We start from the raw sequence: 12,241 nt of genomic DNA, 5'->3' as shown, positions 1-12,241 counted from the left end.
TGCGACCAAAACTGCGGGAGGAGGAGTCAACCGAAAAACGTATGGAAGAAGAAGAATAAGTGTGAGGAATAATAGTAATGTGCTTTTCCAGAGACACTAACTAGACTAGAGAATATGGAAAGAAACATATTTACAGAACAGAGACACAAATAAATGTGTGTTTTTGTGAGCACGTGTGTGTGTGTGTGTGTGTGTATGTGTAATTTATAAGAGAAGTCCTCTCTATGTCATTAAAAAGCTGCTTAATTAAGACCATGAGGAGATTCTCCCCAGGGGGACTCCTCTGTGCTCAGTATGTGTGTGTGTGTGTGTTTATTTGCTTGAACATAATTTAAGCCATCAGATGCTGAATATCTGGATCTTATACTGATATTGATAACTGGGAATAAAAATTACCAGAGAAAGCAGACTAGTGTAACATTTGTATCATGTGTGGCAAAATGACCCTCTAATGACTTCACAGCACATACTGTATAAGACCTTAACACAGGTTTGTGAGGTCCACCACCAAACACAATTTAGGTTAACAGTACAAATCATTTTTACAGGTTTTTGTGATTACGTTTGTTACTCACATTGTTTCCCTCTGTGTGGCTCTCAGGCAGACACAGACAGCGGTAGGGCATCACACTGGTATCACAGTGGTCTGCATGGCCATGACACTCACATCTGCTGGGCGGATGGCAGAAAGAAAGACAAACACATGGCGCTTAAATGTACAAATTCGATAATTAAAATGAATGAAAAAAACATCATGAACAGCAACATTATGACAAAAGCTCTCCCTACTTCAAAGTCTGTGTTGCTACCTCCTCCATGGAACAGCAGAAGTGCCATTAGGAAGTTCCCATTCAACATTTATGAATGCCATCCTCTTGTCATTCCCTATTATAAATGTGTGGACCCATCCCAGGAATTTTTCTTGGACTTTCTTTTCTTTTTTAGACTTTAAATTACTTTTTTTCTGCTGCCTTTTTGGTAGCCCTTTATTTTAATACAGTGTGAAGCTTAAAACTAGTTAGGACATCCTCAAAAGATGAACCTTAACTTAAAAAAAAATTTTAAGTTAAGGTTTTAATAAAAACTATGAAAAAATCATGTTTAAAGAGACAGGTTCCTTCAGTATTTACAGTAGCCCGTTAAATAGCCTTTAAAAATACACTGTGTGTTATTGAGTTTTTAAAATGCCAGCTCTAGCCTGCAGAGGCAGTGGTGAGTATGAACTTTAACAGTTATATACCTGCAGGTCCCCTCTTGGCTAAAAACAAAATCAATTCACCAAATTCCACTGGGCACAACTGCGATGCATTTGCCACGGTTGCCAAAGATGATCACACCTGTTCTAGACAATGCTTGAAATTCCACCAGAAGCACTGTGGCATGTCTCTCGACTTTGCTCGTATTTGACACTATATCAACACTGTGGCACTGGGACAGAAGTCAATCAGTCAGAGGAGATTTTTAGTGGAGAAACACACTGTCTTGTATACTTCTTAAGAACAAAATACACAAGTAAACAATGCCAGGCAGGAAACACGCTCTGTAGACGCTCCAATTCTGAAATGCTCTTGTGGAATTTGAATACGCGCGGATCACAGAGCCAGGTCCACTGTTGGATAGGTACACACACACACATATACACATTTGTACTGCAGGAGAGTAATTTAATTATTCATTTAGATTGACAGTTGGTTTCTGTCTTTCATTCTTCCTTTTGTGTCCTTTCACCTCTTGTTCTCTTCATAACACTTTCTGTGGCTAGAACCTCAACCTCGCTAGATTAATCAAACCCGAAGCATGTAAACACTTTTCCCTATTTGTAATTTAATTAAAAGTCTTTTTGTGGGGTATCTCTTAGCTTCATTGTCGATTAATTATTTTATTCTTTGAAGTAAAACTGAAAAAAGTGAAAAGAAAATTGCTAACTTGTAACTTATCCCGCTCATATACCAAAATAATTTAGAAGATTTAATAATTAATTAATAAAGACTTTTTTCTTGGCATATGGATAAAAAGTAGATATCCAACTTAACCATTTATTTATTCAGAAAAGGTTCACTGAGAGGAAGCCTCTCTTTTGCAGGAACGCCCTGATCACATTTACACTGTTACACATTGTTACCTGGAAGCTGCCCAGTACAACCACAGTGGTTGGGGTTAAGGGCCTTGCTCAAGTGCACCTCAATGGTTGTAATGAGGGAGGGGCTTCTTCACTTTACCCACCCAGATTTATCCTGCCAGTTACAGGGGTTGAACCAATGACCTTCCAGTCACGAGCTTGCTTCTCTAAAACTGTCCATTTACAATTAAACCAAAATTTATTTCAAGAAATTTAACAACTAATTTACATCTTTTAACACTTCAGTAACACTGTTCAGCTAGAACTGATTTGTCCATAGCAAGTGAATGCTGAAACGGCCTAAATGAAGTTTCAGCAGTGCCAGCTAAAAGTGCACTTGCCACGGGCACATGCCACAGCAGACTGCAGGGGAAAAAACAGGGTGCACTACTCAACTCTGCAGGGGCTCCATAAGGGAGGGCCACAGCATAAAATAAAGCTAAATAAATACAATAAAACAAATCCCCATGGGGGAATGCAAAAAGTCATAATACTTAAATATAATAATATTGGCAGTAATGGTAATGGTTAGTGGAAGCATTTCACTCTGCTAAACTGATAATTAGCTGCTTGATTAGATGAACAGAATCACTCAAATAGATTCATTATGAACTTGCCAATACACACTGAAAAAAGGCGTCTTGACATGGCACGCAACGTCTGTGTTGCAAAATTAAAAAAGTTTGAATGGAAGTGCGGCCCTAGTTCTTTGCTCATGAAATTATGAGATATTCACCAGTAGCTTATTTAATTTAAATAAATCCAACTCTCAAGGTTTTGTGATCACTGATTTGCTGTAACATTTTCTGTACCGCAAGCTTGTTAAAAGTACAGTTAAGTATCCTTTTCTGTCAGCCATGATTTTGTACCTTTAAAACTAAACAAAAAGGTCCACAGTTATCACCTTAAGGGACCCTTTTTATACCTTACAGGGAACTTTTCTGACAAACGTACCTTTGGATACAGAAATGATACCTCTGTTTCTCTGTGTGTAATGTAATGTGAGAGTTGTTCTAATACATAGGGCAAACAATGCTCATGAGTGTAAACATACACAAAGACACACATGCTAAAGTTATGAGTGTACTTTCTCTTCCCAGCACGCCTATTTACATGCTTTATAAAGAATGAATAGAGATGGAATAAGAATGAAAGAGATGGGGGAGACGGGGAGGGATGAAGAATGCACAGATGAGATTTCAGCAGCTCTAAATCTCTGTTTCTCCTACTTCACTGTAACAAGCTACTAATTAAAACAGCTTAGAGGGAGGGAGAGAAAGAGTTAGAGATGATTGCCTCCTGCATAATCCTATAATTACCACAGTCATAAAAAACAGTCACTCTGTCAGTCTAATGAAGAGATGTGTTCACAATTACTCTCAGAAAGCTCTGCTGAAACTCAACAGTCTGTGTCAAAATATTTTTCTCGATGTCAAACTGCTCACATATTTTTAACAAATCAGCACTGAGAAGATCTTCATGTGTTTCTTTCAACCAATTATGCCACTAAAATACAATTCTGACAAGTGACTTGTGACTTGAAAATTAAAAAAAAATTACATATGGTGGTTCCTCTACATTAATTAGTAGGGATGTCCCGTTCCGATCTCAACGATCGGCATCGACGCAGATCAAGGCATTTCTTAACTGATCGTATCGGCTATGTTGAGATCTTTTGTTTAAGTCAGCTGTTCGCCAACTCTCTCGCAGTTTATTTTCCTCCATCCTGCTCTGCCTGTGCTCGGAAAGAGAGCAGTAGATATCCAACACAACCGCACTCAACACGCCACTGCAAGTGCAACAAATGTCCCGCAAACAGAAACCCACTAATGTTTAATAATAGTTATTTAATGTAAGAGAAAAAAAGAAAAAAGATGTACAGACTGTTGGAGTAAACGGGATATCCCTATTAATTAGTAAAATTGTTAACACAGATATATGTCGTGCTGCCAACTAGTAGACGTGAAATAAAGCCAGTAGTCAACTAGTTGTAGCACGTTTATGATATAAAAACAATAATTTAAACATATATATTTTAACAGCTGCCTAATGATTATGAACATGTCAAAACTAGCAGCAAGTAGTCGACTAAGACTCTTTTCAGCGACAATTAAGTTGACTAACAGGGCAGCCATTGAAATATGCAAAGGCACTTAAATTCAGTTATGCCCAATTATGCCAGAATATCAGTTTAGAAATATTAAATAACATTTTGAGCATTTTTCAACACTCATCATGGATCTTAGCATAAATATTTTTCACTCCTCACCTGCCACTGATGGTGATCTCATTGATGGCAAAGTATCTGTGTCGCTGGTTCACACTGGCTGCTTTGGTGTGGTATTGCCCACTCAGTTGTATCCTGACCTGGGTGGCATGCACCATCTTCTGTAGGGCAGGATTGTTGTAGAAGTCATTATAGCCTGGCCTAAGATTTGGCTCTGGGGTCAGCAGGCTGAATGTGATGTTACCTCCTGAGTAGGGTACGTCACTGGAACATAGTAAACATAAACACACATTAAACCTATCTATCTATCTATCTATCTATCTATCTATCAGCCCTACTGAAACAGACAATTGAAATTTTGAATTAAATATGTACATTTTGGAACAATTTCTGTCATTTCCAGGCATTCTATTTTAACAAGCTCCTCCTAGACATGGATCAACTTCAAATTTGATCAGTACACGCAGCTTCCTTCTTTTTGTTTTCAGGTAATGTTGAAAGACTTATTCAGGCCGCTTCTCTTTCTTTTGGCATACAATAAACGCAGTCCACACACTATGGCACATATTGTTTGTGCACAGTGTGTCCACATAAGTCTATTTTGGCATTGCGTGCCATTTGTGAATATGTGTTTCGTGTGGAGTGCTTACATATTGATCGATATGATATGTTTGAAACACACCTGATGGAAGCTGTGAATCCACATACACCCATATGTATATGTATATACACAACAATATCAATTTAGTGCAGACGTTTTGTTGAATTCAACAAGTATTCTCAAATGAAATGTGGATTGACAGTAATATAACAGTGGTAATTGTTGAATTTACTATACAAAAGGAGCACCACACTTACTTAACATACTGTTATAGCAACAGTTAAGGAAATACATTTTAATGTTAGCCTCATATCAACTTGTATCTAAATTCCTTTTGTTCCAGCTCTCATTTGCTTACTATTGCTGTGGGCAATGCTGTTCAACTCACAAAAATACCTATTTACTTGTTTATCTGCACGTGTAGCGGGATACAAAAGGATCACTAACAGCACTCCTAGAACAGTACAGTAATAGTATGAAAACACCTGAAATGACATGCTTAAATTTATCTTGCCAGACACTCCAACTGGCTCAGAGAAGGCAATGTCTCATGAGGGATTAAATAAATCTTGCGAGATAAAAAACATAAATCTTGCAAGATCAAAGACAGTGCTCTTTTTGATATAATTATCAACCACTAATGTCACTGAGTGTTATAATGCTGCCAATGTGAGGTTCAACTGCTCTCATGCCAATTTCACTAACATGTATAACTGTGCCAGGAAAGGTTGTATGTGATATCATTTGTCAGTCAAGTGAAAAATAAGCATTGACTACATGATCTGTGATCTATACATACCTGTTCTATTCAGTGCCAACCAAGGCCTTCATACAAGCAGCTATGCCAAGATTTAGTGTGTGAGATTAAGACTATGTTCCAAATCCAGTTCTCTATCTAGTGCCAATTGAGAGCCTGTTACTGGTCATATGCCAAGGCAGCACTGTAGGTGGTTAGCTTTATAAATCTAGTCACTGTGAGTGTGCCAATGTGTTTGCGCGTGTGTGTGTGTGTGTATGCGTATGCGTGCATGTTAACTGCATGTGTGTGTTATGGGTATATTTCTAATTTCCTCTGATTTCTTTTGACTTATGTTTTGTACACGTTAGTACAAGCACCACCACACACATACACATGCATGTATAAATGTGGGTTTGTGTGTGTTTGTGTGCGCTCATGAACTTCTTTATTTAGTCTTGCCAGTCATTTCTGTGTAATCTCTTCTGCCTTAGAGGCCAGGACCACCCAACGGCATACGGCAAGAACATGTGATTCTGCTCTGGGGAGGATGCCCCAAACAGAGCAACAGACAGTTTGAGGAGTCTATTTTCAGATTTTCCACACATATATCATTCAAGGGAGTTTCAAATGGAATGATCAATCGTGGCCAGAGAAATCTTCATCTGACTGATGACACAGTAAAGGACAATAACTTATTTCAATTTTCACACTGAGCATCCTGTGAGTCACTAAATTCCTGATTCCCCACAGGATTAATGATACTACTACTGCATATATATATTATATATATATATATATATATATATATTATATATATATATATATTGTCCAGTTGATGTCCAGTCCAAAATTCACTTTTAATTTCCCTTTTCATGAACCCATTTCGCATGTGCTGTACAATATGATCAAAATCGTATATCCGGATAACAATACATATCATGATATAGCACATTTTCTGTAAATTAAATAAATGAATAGTTTTTATAAAACGCCTATTTCTTAACACATTTTGAATTAAATACTCTTCAAATCAAAGGTACTTAATCATATTTGTTCATTTTCCCCATTTTATTTATAACATCTGTGCAAATCTTCAATTAAACATTTAACTTAATAGAAATGAAAACATATTACAAGCAGTGGTGAAATGATTAATTTGCATTGTATCCCTGCTTCATCAACCCCTTCAGAGTGCATATTTTTCTCATATGAACTCCAGAAGAGATAACTGTGATATATATCAATATACTGCACAGCCCAACTTTTAAATCATTTGGAGGGTTTTCAGTTCTTTTGGTTATATTTTTGTTATTTATTTTGTTTGTTTTTTGGACACATGTAAAAAATATGTTTTTAAATATAAATCTGTACCATATATAATATACTTTTTCTCTTTTTATGTCAGTGTATAGTCAATAATAATACCGTAAGTTCAATAACACACATGGTACAGGACCTACCTGGGTAGCTGCAGACAGTTAACCGAGTCTGGTGTCAGTAAATGCCCATTGTTCTGCATTTCAAACACACTGCAGTTTCTGGCCATATACTGCCAGTCCAACCAGGGCTGTTCTGTGGTGGTGCCACTCTGAAGTTCTGTGAGGACAAGTCTCCGTCTTTGGATCAGAACTGACTCAGGCAAGAGGCCGCCAAACAGAACTATGACATAGAATACCTGGAGCAGAGTACAAGTTAGCATGAATATAACAGTATAGGTACACCTGTACAATGTAATGTAATCCAAAACAATAGGTATGCAATAAATCCTGCTATGTTGAAGCTATAAATGTTCAGTTTTGTGTGTCAGACATTTATTCACCTCTATGTAATTTTACCATTGGCCATTATAAGAACTGTGGTTGTTTTGCAAATTTAAAATTACATTACATTGCATTCTAATGACAGGTCTCTCATAGTGTTGTTCAAAGGGTAATTTTTAATTTTGCTCATACGTTATTACTCATAATCCAATTCCATTATAATGTAGGGTTTTAGTTGAAAACAGCCCTCACACAACACATAGACACATATTTAAACAAACACACACACACACACACACACACACAAGTAGGTCATTGGCCTTGTATTGCAACTAAAAGGCCTATCATAGCTACTGTAAACATCTCTGGAAAGGGAAGTGATGAGAAAGCAATGAAGCAAAGTCGGGTTTCTCCACGGATGACTTCTTCAGAGACTAGACTGAATAAAAAAACTCTCATGTGTCAGCAGCTTTTATTTTATACTGACTTGATTTCACAGTACTCTAACCGACCTCAAGTCTAATTAAAACTTCCAACACACACTAACTTGGCTATAAACAGCAGAGACACACAAAACGCAGTTACAGGGGACCCACAGTGAAAGATGAACTATGCCGAAATAACTAATTTTAAAAAGGGATGTGAGCGTAAAATCAGAGGAATCCCCAACAGCCACCAGTCACACACGGATGAGGAGCAGCACATACAGACACATGGCTAATGAAATGACAACACAGGTGCATATTGTGTGTAATACGGTGGATATAAGCCAATGTCTTATCAGTGAGGGAAGCTGTATGTGTAAGTAGGTCACAGAGGCCACCTACAGGGATTACACAGCATGTCTTCCAGTGATAACACACTGTGATAGCATCTACCTTTACTTGTGAGTGTAAGAAAGAGGCCATGTAGAAGAAAGTTATCAAGAATTACATAGAGGCTTATGTTTACCAAACGCTGGATGAGTGACAAATAGCCACTTTTGCTTTTCCTGCTGCCTCAGTAACAAACGAGGATAAAAATAGTCGGACTTCAGGATGGCCGATCGCTCCGTTCTGCTCCAAAGACAAAAACAATGTAGTGGCTGGGTTACGGTGCAAGGGGAGAGGGGGGGAGGAGGAAGTTGGGAGACAGAGGGAAGTGATGGCTGAAGCCTACAGGAAGGAGGAAGAAGTAGGAAAAGTAGGCCACGTGGCACTAAACAATGTCGCCATTCACTCCAATTTCCGTGTGTGCACTTGTTTTGACTGAAGAAACCAGACTCCTCTATACTTACATATCTCCTTTTATGTTCTTTGCTTGTTACATGTTGTTGTCTTCAGCCGCTATTAAAGTCACTCCTCACACACACGTCATCACAAATCCTAGCGCTAAACCACGCCCGTAGCTCACGGCGTGGTTCCTCATAGGACGCCGGGTTAGAAATAACCACCATTGGCGCTGGAAATCTGTCTGACATGACGCAGGCAGAAATCATGTTCACGGACGACGTACTGCATTAAAGTTTTATTCCCTTTATGTTAACGGTCGCTGTCTTCCTTCCTCGCTCTCCTTACACATATCCCACGCTTTCCCCAGAAATGATAGTACTAAAGGTGGTAAAGGGGATACAACGCCATTGACATGAGACCAAATTAACGCAGCGTTACCTTGACTAAAATGTATCTGCATTTGAAACTCGAAAAAATATATAACGTAGGTCAAATTGTTTGAAGGCCTTTTAAAGTGAAAATGCTACATATTATACCTTTAATTCTTTTTACTGGTGGAGAGACACAGGAAGTAGAGACGGAGAGGTTGACATGTGATTTACATGTTACATAGAATCTCTCTATGTGCCTTTCTGTAACAGGACTCACTCTATTGAGGCCAATCCATGCAGGGAATGAGTTTATATAGTGTTTATATATGTGTGTTTGCTTTATAGAGTGGGTGAGTGAGTGTGTGTTTATGTGTGTGCTCCATTAAAACTATTACCCCAGGCTGGTTGACTTGGCACAGTGACACAGGTACAAAATATGTGTGAACATATTGACAATGACAAGTTACACACACCGACACACACACACACACAACCTCTCTGCAGGCAATGTAAGCACGGGCATAGCTGAGATTGTTTGACTGTTAGTGTGCGTTTCAGTTCTCCCAGATTAGAGAACAGTGTCCACACAACAAGTAAGACGGGTGGCATCGTGGTGTCAATCAACAGCAAAATTAGTAAAATGTGTGAAACCAGAGAATCTGGTTGGAGTTGCTGCTTATGTGCATTCAAAAAGGATGCTGAACGTCTTTAATGGAGAAAACAGGACTGTGCTTTAATGATCGTTGTCTAAAGGTCCAGATCATTCAGTGCTTTGTCAATACTTAAAGCTCAGCCATTGCACTTAGCTGTGATTGTGAAAAAGGATTATGGGTGCATCGCAGACAGATAGATCACCCACTCATCCACTGAAGGACAGGGTGAGACACATACAGGAAGAGGTGAGTACAGAGCAGGAACCACAGAAGCGTGGCTGGAGGCTGCTGAAAAAACTCGGTTGAAAGAACAGCACATTCTGATATATTTGGATGTTGACCAGTTGTGACAACATCCAGGTAAAAAAAAAAAAGGAGATGAACAAAAGAGAAGACCTAGGAGCAGCTGACAATTTCTCTGGTAATGCTTTCGAAACAATTGCACACTAATAGGATACGTTTGGTCTTGTTGAACCCACAAAAACATATTGCTGCATTGCCCAAGCTCTGGATAGTGGTGAGGATGAATCTGCTTGACTGACATAATTATATTTGACTAAGGATGCAGAGAAGGGGGTTTAAAAGGTAACTACAGTTTGCACAGACTCACAGATGAGCCGATAAGCACACCTTTGAATTCACACATCGCATGCGTGTGCAGGCCTGTTCATTAAATAAACAGACTGATTGAGCCAGAGAGGATTTGCAACGAAACTGGACTGCAGCCAACGCCAAACATGTGCCTAAAACATAGAAACTAAAGACAAGAGCAGTTTGAGATTTGCTTGCAATTGTTAAGACTTCCTTCCCAGAACTCAATTTTGTTTCCTAGAAAATTATAAATTGGTCAAATCCACCATTAAGTCCAGTGGAGAAGTTGAGGTTATGCTGTGCAAATATCTGCAGGCAATTCCTGTGCATGGTCATGGCCGATATGGAAACATACTAAGTGGCCTGTTTAGAAATGAAAGACACTACAAAAGTTGCCAGACCATTTTCTTTTTCTGTCAAAATACCAAACAAATATTTGAAGTACAAAGCTGAAAACAGGCCTGCAAGCCATCTCGAGGTTGTAATTCATGACACCCTTGTGACTGATCTGGTAATTTGGTCTACTGTCATCTGATTAACACACACAGAAACACAGAGAGAGAGAGAGAGAGAGAGAGAGAGAAGTAGTGGAAAAATACTGTTCTTGAGCCTGCTTCCTGCCATGCTCTGCCCCTCTGTCTCTTTATCTTTATGTCTCCTTTGATGTCCTTCCTCTCTGGTTGGCATTACCACTCTGTGCTGCTCCCACATAAATCACCCTCGGTGAGTCCGTAATAGGGCAGCTCATTGAGTTTGGGCCACCTCGCTGCGGGCGTGATACCACTTACGAGAGAACGAGAGAGAGAGAAGTTGAGAGAGAGGGAGCCACAGAGGGGTCAACAAGGGTGTAGGGATTAGGGATGCATTGTGTCAGTCATCGCCTGCTGCTTCCCATCTTCTTTCTATCTCCCTCTGTCTCACACGAGTGCTTATCAGGAATCTGCAGCCCTATCACATTGTTCGCTTTCCCCTCCAACACTTCTTTGTCTTCCTCCCATCACCAGTTTGACTCACAAAGAGCGTGTCCCCCACAAATTAGGTTGTTTAAAAGCTCTCTTCTCTATTCTTCTCTTATGCACTGAAGGGGTTAAAACACCAGAGCACCCAGCTTCTTCCTGTCTGGGCACGTGACCTTGGGAGATAGCAGGGGGAGGGGAGGTTGAATGATATCTGTGGGAAGTGGCAGGGGGGAGTGTGTGTCTTGTGTGTGTATGTTAACAGAAACAGAGTTGACAGAGTGACATTAGCAATACTGGTGTGTGTGTATGTGTGTAAGAGCGCAATTAATCTAAGTGGTGATTGGCTGCTGTAATGAATATGTGGCCTCACGCACACAAAACCATAAACCATAAACCACAACAATCCATAATCAATACAATGCAATGCACTTAATCCAGTCTGAGTGTGCATGTAGCATCTTGTGTGTGTGAGTTATTGTGCACCTTTTGTTCGTGTGTGTGTGTGTGTGTGTGTTTGGGTTGATCTTCATACTCTCATTGACACGTCTATCAGTCTTGGAATGACTTCCTCCCAGGAAGAAATATGATGTCCTGTTCTTGAATCAATATGGAAAAGACAGATGAGAAAGAAGCTGCAGGCAAAACAGTACAAATGCACTAACCTCTTTACAGCCTGCTTACAGCGGGATAGAGAATAGAAAATACAATTGAATTGTTTTATGAGCCATATTGTTGTTAGTCTCTAACACCTCGCAGTGCTGCTTGCAGCACGGATTTACATTTCCAAGATTATCCGTGTTCTTTCTTCCCACTGATGAAGGAAGATTTTACAAACAGTACAAATGTCTTTATAAAAATCAACTTGTAAATGCATCTGTGCACGCGCCTCTGTGGAAGCAGGGATTAATGTAGCTCCTAAATGTTTCTGTTCTATTCCAAACCTTCTTAAAACAACACGCACCTCTCATTGAGCACATCCTACCAGAGCCTCCATATGTTTTTAATCTGCA

The 12,241-nt window shown here is 39.3% G+C and overlaps 1 protein-coding gene across 1 annotated transcript in view; it reads left to right on the top strand.

Moving 5' to 3' along the window:
- Positions 1-12,241, top strand: part of ush2a (Usher syndrome 2A (autosomal recessive, mild)) — a 197,984-nt gene that overhangs the window by 25,718 nt on the left and 160,025 nt on the right.

Source organism: Morone saxatilis, unplaced genomic scaffold (genome assembly GCF_004916995.1).
Source record: "Morone saxatilis isolate NCDOM2014 unplaced genomic scaffold, NCSU_SB_2.0 Contig11, whole genome shotgun sequence".
Classification (NCBI taxonomy): domain Eukaryota; kingdom Metazoa; phylum Chordata; class Actinopteri; family Moronidae; genus Morone; species Morone saxatilis.
Note: the sequence above shows the minus strand (reverse complement) of the source record. Positions and strands in the feature narration are given on the sequence as shown.